Here is a 15954-nt window from a genome sequence, read left to right on the forward strand (position 1 = left end):
ACCCGTCCAACGCTCCCACGTGCTAAACACCTTTTTTGGGTCTTTTTCAAGAGACGAGCGCGAAGGGTAAGGTATAAGGTAGAGATAGTTGCTCTTCTCGGCTCATTCCCCACAACATCATCGAAGGGATGAGGCAGTGCTTCCCGTGTAAGATCGCGTAGTCGAGAAGAGCAAAACGCGTGCGCTTGATTGGCAAATAGCACATGGGAGCGGGGAAGGCCATATATGTTGAGTATTTCATCAGGCCGCAACCATCTACGTCCCTCAACGTCCATTAAGTCTCTTTTTTTTTTTTTTTTTTTAGATGGCCCCCATCACTTCACCCCTCAAAAAAGACTTTGCTGAATCCCAGACCATCTGGTCTGATGTTGTATCCCAGATAAAACAAAAAAAATTCTTCCAGGTGCTCCTCTATGATCTTAATATCTATTAACTCCAACCAATATGGGTTTATTTTTTTTCATTCTGTTAATTTTCGGTATATGAGTGCTAACAGTAATTTCTAACGGTGTGTGGTCTTAGATACAGTGAGTCAAGTACCTTATTCTCTCTATTTTTGGACATCCCTCTTTATTCTCAAGACACATGTCTATTCTTGATAGGGTTTGACACATTTTGTTCCAGCAGGAATATATTCTTTTCCCTGGATTTTTTATTCTCCAGGTGTCTACTAGACCCACCTCTTGGCAATATTTTGATAATGGTGAACCCTTATTCTTCCCTATATTGTGATTAACCCTTTATCTAAGTTTTCCTCCATTACGCAATTCAAATCCTCCCACAATATTCAAGTATCTCCTCCAAAGCCCTAAGTGAATATGGAGGTGGAATATACACAAAAGCAATTATACAAATTGATCCTTCTAAATTCCCATGCATAACTACATATCTTCCATAATTATCTATACATTTGCCATATAGTTCCCATTTTACCTTCCTGTGAATTAATACATACACTCCTCTTGAGTGTGACGTGAAACATGAGTGGTGATAGTGAGACCACCAATTCCTTTTTAATACATTTGTGGTTTTGTTTGTTAAATGTGTCTCAAGTAACCCTACTACCCCTGGCAAGTGATTCTTTATAATCTCTATAATTGCAATTCTCTTCACCTTATCGCCCAACCCTCTAATGTTCCATGTAAACAAACGTGTACCCATCTAATTTATTTTTAAACCTAAACCCTTCAGTTCCTGCATATCTTATTTAACCACATTAACTTCCTTCGGGATGTAACAAAGTAATAGGAGAACAATAATAGTAGAGAAGAAGTGGAAGAGAGAAGACAAGCAGGAGGAGAAAGAGAAAAAAAAAATAATAAAAAAGGGAAAGAGACTCTACCCCCCCCACCCCCTCCCGTATTCCCCCCCCTTTTGACTTGCCCCAAAAATTGTCAAACCTCTAACCTTACATGTTTCCTAGCTTTCTACTCCGTATTTACTCCACAGATATTATTTTTAAGACCCTGTTTATCCATCCATTCTGTTGCTTCTAGAAAAGATTCTGCTTATTATAGCTAATAAACCAAAAAACAGACAAAGAGTAAATAGGGATTGTAGGTACACAGTCTAATAACTGATATAATCTCACCCCCTGTAATAGATAGTAAGCCCCCAATATGTATTGCAACTCCCAACAACACGGTAAAAAAACAAAAAGAACAAAAAGGAAGTTTTAGCAAACCAGTATGTTAAAAAGTATAAGGTTTATTGATATACATTAAAAACCACATATATGTAAAGAGGAAACAAACATCAAAAAAGCTGCATCACCGGATATGATAAAAGAGATCTTAGTATAGCAAATGGAGAGGTAGGTATATATATGAGGTAGAGAGATTGACACTTATTGCTAAAAGAACTTGTAAACAGTAAATACTGTGCAAAATTGCATACAATATAAAGTGCCATATGCTATATGTCATAAGGGTACAAAAGACAATGCAAATACAAGATAGGGATTGCATAAAACAAGATACCTACACACTACACAAGTGGTATAAATCCGGGATGACGCCACTCCAACGCGCGTTTCGGCACGTGACCTTGGTCCCTTGTAACCTGCATAAAGGTGTCTCTCTCTTTGGCATTTAGCAGTTTCATAATTATTACTCTTGGGAAGCTACTAGTGTTTGGCGCGAACATTCGCATTTCAAATTTTTATTGCGAATATCGCAAATTTGCGAATTCGCGAATATTGCAAATATATTCGCTATTAGAAATTGCAAATATTTCCGCATATGCGCATATTCGCATGTGTACATATTCGCATATTCCTTCTTTTCACTTGTGGGCCAATTAGAATGATGCAAATACAGGTTATACAAATAGAGGTTATCAACAACATCCCTAGCAACCAATAGTAAAGTTACCCACCCCCTCACTATTTTCTTCCTCTAATACACGAATACGCGAATAGTCACATATGCGAATATTCGCATATGCGAATGTAACGAATACGCAAAATTCACGAATATAGGATCAATATTAGTCTATACATTCGCAAATTCGAATATGGGCAATGCCGCTCATCACTAGTAGCTACCAGCTGGAGGAGGTTGGCTTGGTATCCTATGCACTCTTTTCCTCATCACACTGGGACAACATCCATTTCTGCAAAAACCCTGATCAATCAATATCTTCCGCTCCCTCTGGGAGACCGATAATTCTTAAATTACTCCTTCTGGAGCGGTCTTCCAGACTATAGTTTTTTCACTCAGTGTTTTATTTTCATTTATTATTTTTGCTACCTGGGTTTTAACTATTTGCATTTCGTCCTCTACTGAGGAGATCCTTCCTTCCATTTCCAGACATCTCTCCTTAAATTCTTTCACCTCATCTCTTATTATTGCTATATCCCCACCTATAGCTCCTACCTGGTTCACCAAGGAGTCTATGGAACAGTTACATTTGTTAATTGCCTCTAATATTGTCTCCAAAGCAGTATTCGAGACCTCTTTTCCTACCTCTCTATCACACTCTAAATATTATTTCCTCTGTTATATTACTTTTCATTTGCCCACGATTTTAAGGCACCGGCCCTGGTGAAGCGAAATATTTGTCAATTTTTCCCGTGTTTTTATCCTTGACCAAACTGGTCGATTTTCTTGCCCTAGGACCCATATTTCCAAGATCTGTTTTTGGTGTTTTTACCCTAGCTACCTTTCTTCTAGAGACTAGTTACTATACGTATTTGTAAATTTCTATTTTTAAACCAATTGTAAACCAGTCAAGCTCACAGTCCTGAGAATTTTGTATATCCCCACTTTTTTTTTTTAACTACTAAAGGGGGGCTGCTGTCTGCCAATGTTGATCTTATACTTAATACTGTGGTAGACCTCAGGGGTAGGGGTAGTGTAGTCAGGGTGTTGTTTCAGTATATCAAGGGTTAAGGTTAACCCTGTTGTTCGTGACGCCAGGCTGAGGGCTAGTATGCTGAGGTAATTCTCCGGCCTATCGCCGCCCTTCCCAGTAACGATAGGTGCATGCATAAAATGACTGAAGGTCCACAAGGTAGTTGAACTGGAACTTGGATAAACTTTACTTAAAGACTTGCGGTACATCCAATGAACAGTAACAGTCTCATTAATACAGTCTCCATACACTTCAGTGACTGACAGTTGTTGCGGACCTTGACTTTTGATATAAGTCTCAGAATTTAGGGTAATTTGCGAAGATCCGTCCGGATTTAGGGGTTAGATATGGTCCGGTGATCTTGCAGAATGCTTAGGGATTGATTACACTCACAGTTTTGTAAAGATCAGCCGTCGCCGCAAGGCTCAAACCTAACTCACTGATGACAGCAGCGCAGATCCTTCCCTGTCAAAAGCCCACGAGGAAAGAGAAAGAGTAATGGCCGCTGCTCCCTTATATGGGCAGGGGCAGGGCCGTTTTGGATTGGTCCAAGTCAGCTGTCACTCACCGTTACACAGCGTGATGGGTAAACACCTGACTTCCTCCAAAGGTCCTTGAACTACAAACCATAGAGTCTTTGGAACGCATCACGTGACCCGCAGGTCCCGCGACGCCAACCAGGTAAGTACACTTACTATATGAATATATACACATTAAATTTGAATAATTTTAATGACAAAAGGGTTGACAAGGGGCTAATTAAGGATGAGGACCCCACCTACACCTAGGGACTCTGACTTTGTGGACCTCACTACAAGGCAACGGATGCAATCCGGTGCTGGGACACCACAATACATTATACCCCCTCCCCCAGAATAAACATTAATGATTATAGCAGTGTCCTTATCCAGGCAGATCCAGGTCAATCTCCTGTGGGCACTTAGATGAAAACAGATGGTTTCATCTGTATACTGTATCTCCTTTCCCACAGTAAACGTCAGTGTTTTTATTGGTGTCCATATCCAGGTCATCCTATATAACTGAAATAAAAAGAGTAGCACTGGGATTGTTACGCCGAGTGCTCCGGGTCCCCGCTTCTCCCTGGAGCACTCGCGGCATTCTCCTCTCTGCAGTGCCCCGGTCAGACCCGCTGACCGGGAGCGCTGCACTGTCACTGCCAGCGGGGATGCGATCCGCGTAGCGGGACGCGCCCGCCCGCAGGTCGCATCCCAATCTACTCACCTGTCCCGTTCCCCGGCTGTCACGTCCCGGCATGCGCGGCCCTGCTCTCTAGGGCGTGCGCGCGCCGGCTCTCTGAGATTTAAAGGGCCAGTGCACCACTAATTGGTGCCTGGCCCAATCAGTGTCAATTAGCTTCCTCTGCTCCATGTGAATAAAAACCCACTTCCCCTTCCTCTCCTGGCCGGATCTTGTTGCCTTAGTGCCTAGTGAAAGCGTTTCTGTGTGTGCCATTACCAGTGTTTCCAGACCTTCTGCCGTTGCCCTTGACTACGAACCATTTCCGCCTGCCCTGACCTTCTGCTACATTTGACCTTGCCTCTGTCTAGTCCTCCTGTACCACGCCAGTCTCAGCAGTCAGTGAGGTTGAGCCGCTACCGGTGGACACGACCTGGTTGCTACCGCCGCAGCAAGACCTTCCCGCTTTGCGGCGGGCTCTGGTGAAAACCAGTAGCAAATTAGAACCGGTCCTCCGGTACGGTCCACGCCAATCCCTCACTGACACAGAGGATCCACCACCAGCCTGCCGAATCCTGACAGGAATGATATGCAGGGACCCCAATGAGATCAGGGAGGAATTTGCACTATATTACAAAAAGTTGTATACATCAGAAATAAATTATTCAAAAGAAGCTATAATAAAATATTTGGAAAGTATAAATCTACCTAGGTTAACTGAACAACAGATAGAGGCAATGGGTGGCCCGTTAACCTTGGGGAAATTAGAAATGGCATTGAATGGGATAAAAGGGAATACGACCCCCGGGGAAGATGGGTTGCCATTTGAAATATATAGGAAATTTGGAAGAATCTTAATACCAGTACTACTCAGAATCATAAATAACTCACTAAAAGTAGAAATCCTTCCCAAATCCATGAGAGGAGCATAAATAATATTACTACTAAAACCTAATAAAGAAAAAATAGAATTGGAATCATACCGTCCAATATCATTGTTAAACACGGATGTAAAAATATTGGCCAGGGTTCTGGCAATATGTTTGCAAAAAATAATTGGGGAACTGGTGCATGAGGACCAATGTGGTTTCATACCAGATAGGATGACTAAACACAACATCTGCAGAACCCTGGCCAATATTCAGGTGGTAGAAGGGAGCGAGGGGGTCCACTCCATCCTGTCACTTGATGCCAACAAGGCGTTTGACAGGGTGGAGTGGGTGTTCCTATGGGAGATACTTAAGAAGTATGGATTCCAGAGGTAATCCTCCTGTTTTAAATGCTACAATAAATGTGAAGTTTTAACCGTCTACTTTCCTGATTTTGGAGCAGCTGGAGGCCCCCGCTTTTTTGCCTATTTTGTCAAATAGACTTAATTTAATTGTTATATACCAGAGCGGAAGCTAATATAAGCATAGAGGGGAAAAGGTCGGGGAGTTTTGAATTGTCCCGTGGTACTAGGCAAGGATGTCCCCTCTCCCCCCTATTATTTGTATTAGTAGTGGAGCCATTAGCAGCTAGAATTAGAGCAGACCAACAGATAGATGGATTCGGAATAGGGGGTAGAGGGGATAAAATATCCTTATATGCAGATGATATAATTTTTTTTAAGAGGAACCAGGACCTTAAAAGGTATTGGAGAGAGAAAATCTGCTTTATCAAGGTATTCAAATATCAGCGGTAATAGGAGATTACCATAAAATACCAACCTACTGATAAAAAAAGATGGAAAATAAGGTGAGTGTGGAATGAGATGAATGAATTCCTTCATATAATATGGGAAGGTGTGAAGATTCAGGAATACCGGAGGAAAATAATAAAACATATTGGAGAACAGATAAAAGATAAGATAGAAGATAATACAATGTTGATAATTTTGGCTGATGATAGTAAAGTAAACCAAGAAGGGAAGGAAAGAAGGAGGCTATTGGTGATGCTTTTTTATGCTAGATTACTGTTAATTAGGAGATGTTGGCCCCAAATATACCAGAAGTAGAAGAATGCAGAGAGGTGATAAGGGGGGTTCTAGAAAATATAAAATAGAGAGGGAAGAGGTGAGTGGAGGAGAAACTGTATAAGTTGGATGTTTTTTTTTTTTTTTTTGTATATTGTAAGGGGGGGTGGGAACTAGGGGGACACGTGATTCAAAGGAAAGGATAAAGGGGAAAAGAAAAGAAAGGAAAGAACAAAGGATAAACAGAATAGAGAAAGAGTGAGTGTCCTCCTGCTTCCTACCCACCCAGAAAAATGAATAAATGTAAAGAAGGGAAGGGAGAAGGGAGGGGTGGGGAAAAATTCCTTTTTCTAATAATAATAATGGAATGTTAAGTGTAACTTTATTTGAAAAAATAAAAAAAAATTGTATTTAAGGGGGAAAAAATAAAACAATTTCCTATTCCGGAGTTCTCCTTAAAGGCTTTGTTCACATGGCAGAATTTCTGCATGAAAATTTAATTGCCCATTCACTTCAACTTCTGTAGCAGAAATTCTACTGTGTGAATGGGAGAGCTGAATCCCATTGAAGTGTATTGGCTATAAATTCATGCAGAATTCCATGCAGAAATTCTTCCCTGTGAACATTGCCTAAGGCTAGGTTCACACTACAGAATGTCCACACAGAGAATCTCTGTGCAGACATTCCGCAAACTGCGTGAGGTTTATGTTAGCGTTATGACAGCACGGGAATGGCCGTCTCATAGAAGGCTATGCAATTTGTGCAGAGTCTGCCGAAAGAAAGAATACGTTCATTCTTTCTGCATACACGGAATTCGGAATGTCCATGCCGGAAACAACCATAAGTGTTTTATATATTTGCACCAGAGTTAACAAACCTGTGTAGGTCCTCTGAAGTAGAGTATAACCTCATTGGACTGTATATATAACTTCACTAGCAACCTCACCCAAGGTACGCAAAGCATAATCCGATCCTTTTAGCCAGTATTAGAGATTAGTGAACCAAACCTGTAGAACCAGAGTTCGGTAAGAACTACACTAAAGTTTGGTTTGGATAGAACTTAAGTTTTGGGTGATTTGGTTTAGCAGAACCTGCTTAAAGGGGTTCTCCACTGCCCTGGCCTTCCGGAGCTCTGCTCGCAGCGTCCGGAAGTTTATTACTCTGAACGCAGTGTGCGGGCTTCCATGTTCAAGGCCGCCCCCTCAACGAAAGTCTATAGGAAGGGGGCGTGACAGCTGTAGCAGAATGGAGAAGGAGGAGAAGGAAGACACGACCTCTGGTAATCTCAGAATGCCTTTCAAACAGCTCTTCCCACCAATCAGGAGGCAGTATAGTGATATCTGAGCCACTATAAAAGCCTATGCATATACCTTGAGCAGCCATTTTAGCAATTGCAGGTGTTCATGTTCCTCACAGAGATCTTCACCTAAGCAGTGATAGGAGTAGGATCACAGATATATAGTAATTGTAGTAAATCAGCAGTGAGCGTTTTGTATCTGTTTTGTCAGGGCAAAATCTGTTTTAATTAGAAGTGTTCCAGGTTGTTTTTTTACACTAATTGTGAAAAATCAGCCTAGGGTTTTGTGTTACTTTTGTGCATTTCCTATGACAGCAGTCCTATTGCTACAACCCGAAATAATTTTTTACAGCTTTTAAAAAGTCATTACCTTTTCACTTTCAGGCACAAAATATGTTGCTATTGCCAAAAAGAGATCATTTTTCGACCTCTTTAAAAAAAGCCATAGCTTCATTCAAAACCTCTGTGTGCATATAAACAATGGGTACCATCCGTTTACTCATAACCATACATGTTACCAGAACTTTAAAATCAATTTTGCCTTAACAACTCAGAAGTACATAGCTACAGTCCTCTGTGACCTAGCAGTGTTATACAGACCTTTTAGGGCACTAAGACAGTGTTATACACATGTTTTTGGGCTATTGGTGAAGTACAGGTTCGATCAGATCTAGTTCAGTCAGAATCAGAATTTTTTGCCAGAGTTCGGCGAACTCGGCAGACCCAAACTTTTGAAAAATTCGCTCATCTCTAGTTAGAAATACGAAGCTACCAAAGGAACTGTGACCAGATTCTATAAAATTCATCCTGAAGTCTTGTAACTTGCAACCTGATGCAACAAGGACACTGTATGGCTTGCATTTTGCAGAGTTACTTATTTAAATCCAGAAAAATTGCCCACCTGCTCACACATTTTTTTAAACTCCTCACCATTTTTATACCCAGAACAGCTTCGGACCAGGCTGGACTTAATTGAGTTTGATGTGGGGCATCTCTATGATTTGGCAGTGTGAGATTACTTAAAAGAAGTGCTGTGGTGCAAAGCTATTTATTCCCTATTAAAGGGATAAGTCTCTGATCGTGGGGTGTCTGACCACTGGGACCCTCCTTCCATAAATGGAACGGTGTCGATCCCCCGCACAGAGCAATGGCCGACATGCCCTCTCCATTCAGCTCTATGGGAAAGCTGGAGATACAGCGTTTGTGTATTTTCATCTCTCCCGTAGAGATACATGGAGGGGGCATGTTGACCACCGCTTCGTGTGGAGGTCGACAGGCTTCTTACATGGAGCATAGATCACTCCATGTACCAAGAGAGTGGAGCCTCAGGCAGGAGATTGCAGGGAGGTCCCAGTGGTCATATCCCCCGCGATCAGACACTCATCCCCTATCCTTTGGATAGGGAATAAATTGTTTAGCATAATGCAGGGGTGTTGCTAGGAGGGGAGGGGGCTAATGGGGCTGAAGCCCTGGGTGTCACGCGCATAGCCCCGGGTCTCAGGCTGCCCTGTTTTTTTTTCCGTTTTATTTATTTATTTTTTATTATTGCCTGGCTTATGGGAAGTGAGGTGACATAGTTGGCAGTTATCAGCCACACTGTTCTCCTGCTCTCCGCGCCTCGTTGCAGTCATAGAAAATTTTAGCCTTGGCGAGGGTAGGTGGGAGAACAGCATCTTACTGCTGCAGACAGAATGTGGAGCGCAGGCAGAAAGAGTGCTCCACAGACATGCTCCCTACCATCTACTCATCTCCGCACCACTCACATTGTCCTGCCACCCCCACATCTCGCCACTGATCACATAGCCTTGCCACACATCTCCCTGACGATCACATCGCTCCACAGCACATCTCCCCACCGCCTCCTCTGCATGCTAGCATTTGCAAAACTAAAACTCCAAGAATGCCCTGACAGTAAGGACATGCTGGGGTTGTGGTTTTGTAACAGCACGGCCAGCCCCTGTAACATCTCCCCTCCGCCTGTTAGCATTAGCAAAACCAGAACTCCCAGCATGCACTGACAAAATCGCATGTGGTCCCTCCTCTATTTGCTAACAAGCCAGGTTAAAAGTTTTAAAAACATAAAGCAATATAAATAAATAAATAAAGCAGTCACACAATGCAAATCGGACAAAAAGTAAAGTTATGGCTACACACACGAAAAAAGTATTTAATTTTTAAAAAGGAAAAACACAAAAGAGATTATATATGTGTATAGTTTTATTTTTTTTTATTCAGTATCGCCATAATCATAATGCCCCACAGAGTAAAGATAGGAATTTTTACCGTACATTGAACACCATTGAAAAAAAATAGAAGCTACAAAGCAACAAAGATTTACCACTATAAATACCACTATAATATAAAATACAAAATGTCACGAAAAAAACACTCAGAATCGTTTCCGTCAAGTAAAAGCATTTCAGAGGTATTACCACTGAAAGAGACACAGGTCATATTTGAAAAATGGGGACCAGTCATTAAAGGGGTATTCCAGGAAAAAACCTTATCATATTAATATAAATTTTATATAGTGTGCGGTTGCAGTATAGAGGCACGGAAACAGAACTTTTCAACTCAAAGTTCAGTGTTTTATTCACACTTGTCATACAGCAAACAGTCTTTACATGCAGAACAAAAAGGAAAAAGTAACAAAAGTCCACCTGTATTCCTTAGGTGTTTGTTCACACCCGAGTCCATGCCATGCGGCATCAAGCAAGTCTTTTCCAGGCCTCCAGGAAGTCTGCTGATCAGCTTCCAACCTCTCAGGGAAGAACTCCCCACCCAGCTCTCTCTGGCAGTGTGAGCTGCAACTAGCAAATCCCCCTCAGCTGGTGAGGCAGCCTAGCTTTAAGGCCAACAAAAAACAGCCTTGGATTGTGGGGAATGGCCCCCACCCTACACTTGACCATTCCCAGTAAGAGCCGTCCCGGATTGGCCTTCCAGCCATAATACTACAGCAACAGTGTCAGTCTGCATCACATCACAGACACTGTACAATTATCGGCTCTTACTTCACAAGGCCAGGAGCCTTGGTGACATTTCGCCCATCAACCACCATGCCCTTCCCCTTCTCACAACATATATACAGTACAGACCAAAAGTTTGGACACACCTTCTCATTCAGAGTTTTCTTTATTTTCATGACTATGAAAATTGTAGATTCACACTGAAGGCATCAAAACTATGAATTACACATGTGGAATTATATACATAAAAAAAAAGTGAAACAACTGAAAATATGTCATATTCTAGGTTCTTCAAAGTAGCCACCTTTTGCTTTGATTAATGCTTTGCACACTCTTGGCATTCTCTTGTTGAGCTTCAAGAGGTAGTCACCTGAAATGGTTTTCACTTCACAGGTGTGCTAGTGTGGAGGAGGAGGAGGTGTGATGGTGTGGGGGTGCTTTGCTGGTGACACTGTTGGGGATTTATTCAAAATTGAAGGCATACTGAGCCAGCATGTCTACCACAGCATCTTGCAGTGGCATGCTATTCCATCCGGTTTGCGTTTAGTTGGTCCATCATTTATTTTTCAACAGGACAATGACCCCAAACTCACCTTCAGGCTGTGTAAGGGCTATTTGACCAAGAAGGAGAGTGATGACCTGGCCTCCACAGTCATCGGACCTGATCCCAATCGAGATGCTTTGGGGTGAGCTGGACCGCAGAGTGAAGGCAAAAGGGCCAACAAGTGCTAAGCATCTCTGGGAACTCCTTCAAGACTATTGGAAGACCATTTCAGGTAACTACCTCTTGAAGCTCGTGTGCAAAGTAGTAATCAAAGCAAAAGGTGGCTACTTTGAAGAACCTAGAATATGACATATTTTCAGTTGTTTCACACTTTTTTGTTATGTATATAATTCCGCATGTGTTAATTCATAGTTTTGATGCCTTCAGTGTGAATCTACAATTTAAATAGTCATGAAAATAAAGAAAACTCTGAATGAGAAGGTGTTTCCAAACTTTCGGTCTGTATTGTACATATACAGTCATGGCCGTAATTGTTGGCACCCCTGAAATTTTTCTAGAAAATGAAGTATTTCTCACAGAAAAGGATTGCAGTAACACATGTTTTTCCATACACATGTTTATTCCCTTTGTGTGTATTGGAACTAAACCAAAAAAAGAGAGGAAGAAAAACAAATTGGACATAATGTCACACCAAACTACAAAAATGGGATGAACAAAATTATTGGTACCCTTTTAATATTGTGGAAAAATAAGATTGTTTCAAGCATGTGATGCTCCTTTAAACTTCCCTGGGGCAAGTAACAGGTGTGGGCAACATAAAAATCACACGTGAAAGCAGATAAAAAGGAGAGAAGTTCACTTAATCTTTGCATTGTGTGTGTGTGTGTGTGTGTGCGCATGCCACACTAAGCATGGACAACAGAAAGAGGAGAAGAGAACTGTTCGAGGACTTGAGAACCAAAATTGTGAAAAAATATCAACAATCTCAAGGTTACAAGTCCATCTCCAGAGATCTAGATTTGCCTTTGTCCACAGTACGCAACATTATCAAGAAGTTTGCAACCCATGGCACTGTAGCTAATCTCCTTGGGCATGAACGGAAGAAAAAAAATTGATGAAAGGTGTCAACGCAGGAAAGTCTGGATGGTGGATAAGCAGCCCCAAACAAGTTCCAAAAAGATATTCAAGCTGTGCTGCAGGCTCAGGGAGCATCAGTGTCAGCATGAACTATTCGTCGACTTTTTTAAATGAAACAAAGCGCTATGGTAGGAGACCTAGGAGGACCGCACTGCTGACACAGAGACATAAAAAAGCAGGACTATATCTTGCCAAAATGAACTTGAGTAAGCCAAAATCCTTCTGGGAAAATGTCTTGTGGACATATGAGACCAAGATAGAGCTTTTTGGTAAAGCACATCATTCTACTGTTTATCAAAAACAGAATGAGGCCTAAAAAGAAAATAACAGTACCTAAAGTGAAATATGGTGGAGGTTAAATTATGTTTTGGGGTTGTTTTGCTGTCTCTGGTGCTGGGTGCCTTGAATGTGTGCAGGCATCATGAAATCTGAGGATTACCCACGGATTTTGGGCAAATCCCCATAACAAACCTCTAATGCTGTGTCTCTTTAAGTGCCTCGGACAGTTCCTGAGACAAGCAGAGGTGTCAGAAGAGAGCACTGTTGTCAGACAGAAAAGAAAAACTCAACAACTTCAACAGCTGATAGATATCGATTTTTAATAGAAGCAATTTATAAATCTGTTTAACTTTCTGAAGCAAAAAAAAAAAAGTTTTTTCCTGGAATACACCTTTAACCCCTTAAGGACTCAGCCCATCTGGGCCTTAAGGACGCAGACAATTTTATTTTACCGTTTTCGTTTTTTCCTCCTCGCCTTCAAAAAATCATAGCTCTTTTATATTTTCATCCACAGACTCGTATGAGGGCTTGTTTTTTGCGCGACCAGTTGTCCGTTGTAATGCCATCACTCACTTTACCATAAAATGTATGGCGCAACCAAAAAATACTATTTGTGTGGTGAAATTAAAAAGAAAACTTTTTTGCTAATTTTGGAAGGTTTCGTTTTCACACTGTACAATTTATGGTAAAAATGATATGTGTTCTTTATTCTTTGGGTCAATATGATTAAAAGGATACCCATGATAACATACTTTTCTATTACTGTTGCGCTTAAAAAAAAAAATCTCATTAACCAAATTAGTGTGTTTAAAATCCCCCTATTTTTAAGACCTATAACTTTTTCATTTTTCCATATAAGTGGCGGTACGAGGGCTCATTTTTTGCGCGGTGATCTGTACTTTTTACTGACACCATATTTGCTTATATAAAACTTTTAATCCATTTTTTTAATACATTTTTTTTGGGAATAAAATGTTATAAAAAAGCAGCTATTTTGGACTTTTCTTTTTTTACGTTCACCGTACAGTATCATGAACATTTTATTTTAATAGTTCAGATATTTACGCATGCGGCGATACCAAATATGTATATAAAAGATTTTTTTTAACACTTTTTGGGGGTGAAATAGGGAAAATGGGACAATTTACGTTTTTATTGGGGGAGGGGGTTTTTCACATTTTTTTAATTTTTTTTTTTTTTTTACTTTTTTTACTTTTATTTTTACGCTTTAATAGTCCCCATAGGGGACTATTTATAGCAATCATTCGATTGCTAATACTGTTCAGTGCTATAGGACATAGCACCGATCAGGGTTATCGGTCATCTTCTGCTCTGGTCTGCGGGAAGGCAGATCAGAGCAGAAGACTCCCGGAAGGCAGTGGAGCCAGGTGAGGGGATCTCCGTCTGCCGTGCTGGATGATCGTATCGCCGCGGCAGCTCTGCGGGCGATCCAATCATCCATTTTAATGACCGCGATGCTGCAGATGCCGTGATCTGTATTGATCACGGCATCTGAGGGGTTAATGGCGGACATCCGCGGGATCGCGGATGTCCGCCATTACAGGCGGGTCCATGGCTGCGATCAGCAGCCGGGACCTGCCGCGCATGATCCGGGCGTCGCTCCGATGCTCGCGGTTATGCTTAGGACGTAAATGTATGTCCTGGTGCGTTAATTATCACCTCACCAGGATATACATTTACGTCCTGCATCGTTAAGGGGTTAAGGTAAAAATGAATCAGATGAAGCTATACAGTCTCATTCCATTGCTGCGCTCCTGCTTGCGGCTTTGGCCGCTTTCTCTCCCTCTCTGCGCCGCGTGTATCATTGGTATTTGACTGCTGAAAAAAAGTACAGTTATTTATACCGAACTACAACTGGTGAGTGCTATATAGTTCAGTCTTCTTGTGTTTTTGACTTGTATTGGATTCTATATTTTATATGAACTCAGCGCCGCAGTCTATGATTTACCCGGGTCCCATTATCCTGTCAACAGCTTGTAATAGTCTCCCTCAGTGCCTATCTGGGTGATCAGTGGGGTGAGACACCAACCGATCACCAGAATGGAGGAGTAATGTCCTTGGAAATGCTCCATACATTCTTTTAGGGGCGTGTCTTATGGTGTGGTTAAAGACATGGCTGAGGGTGGGTTATGGGCGTGTCTGTTCTATGGACTCTAGCCCCTGGTCTTTTGGAGACCTAGCAATGTCCCTGGCACCATAGTACTCTTTTAAAAAGTGTAGACAGATAGTTTTTCTCAGCTCACCTTCCCAGCCAAAGTCCTGTGCACGGATAGGTGTGAACCAACACAAAGCAACATGTAGAAAAACTGATATCCAGCGCAGGTTCTTGTGCAATAAGAAAGAATTCTTTATTCAAGCCATACAGAGTAGGATACAAAGTGACGCGTTTCAGCCGGTGTAACCAGCCTTACTCATATGAATAAGGCTGGTTACACAGGCTGAAACGCGTCACTTTGTATCCTGCTCTGTATGGCTTGAATAAAGAATTATTTCTTATTGCCCAAGAACCTACGCTGGATATCCGTTTTTCTACATACTCTTTTAAAGTACAGTATACAGTTGGCTGCAGTACCTGAAATGCTCAGTAGATGGGGGACAGAGACAACAAATGAACTTCGTATGCTGTTAATGAAAACTGAAATTGTGATCACGTGATCAGCAGCCATTTTATGAGAAATAATTTAGCATTGGTGGAGACTCCAGTCACATGATTGTGACATTACACAAGTCCTGAATCTTCCACAAGCCCAGCCAGAGAAAGTATGTGCTTCGAGCTGTGAGAGACTGCACCACAGAGACAGTACTTTTATAGAGAGAGACCTGTTGGCTGCACTGAGGAAAAAGTCCAGACGTCTGGTAAACTCAGTGAGGATGTATTCACACCACTGTTATATACAGGGGCCGGATCCAGCTGGGAGATGGGAAAACTGGGCGCTCCCGTATACCAGCTGGACCCCGCCCCTATCTCATTCATTTGAATGGGCCGACTGGAGTCAGATAGTGACTCCGGTCGGCAAAATTTTTGCTCTGTATCAGGTTTCGTGATTGGACTTCTAACCGATGGGGTCCGGGTCCGGGTCCGGCTTGGATATGGGAGCACCCAGTTTTCCCATCTGCCAGCCGGATATGGTATATAACGATAGTGGTGTGAATGCACCCTGAGAGAAAACTGCAGCTGGACTTACCTGGTTACGGGCGCTGTAGCCAAAGCCCTCTCTACCCTGTTTCACCACAGGGCACTTGT

The 15954-nt window shown here is 41.9% G+C and overlaps 1 protein-coding gene across 2 annotated transcripts in view; it reads right to left on the bottom strand.

The window, feature by feature from the left end:
* The window catches only part of LOC130358747 (retinol dehydrogenase 7-like), a 51461-nt gene that overhangs the window by 11468 nt on the left and 24039 nt on the right, over window positions 1-15954 (bottom strand). The gene's annotated exons all lie outside the window — the stretch shown is intronic.

Source organism: Hyla sarda, chromosome 2, assembly GCF_029499605.1.
Source record: "Hyla sarda isolate aHylSar1 chromosome 2, aHylSar1.hap1, whole genome shotgun sequence".
In the NCBI taxonomy this organism is placed as follows: Eukaryota; Metazoa; Chordata; class Amphibia; order Anura; family Hylidae; genus Hyla; species Hyla sarda.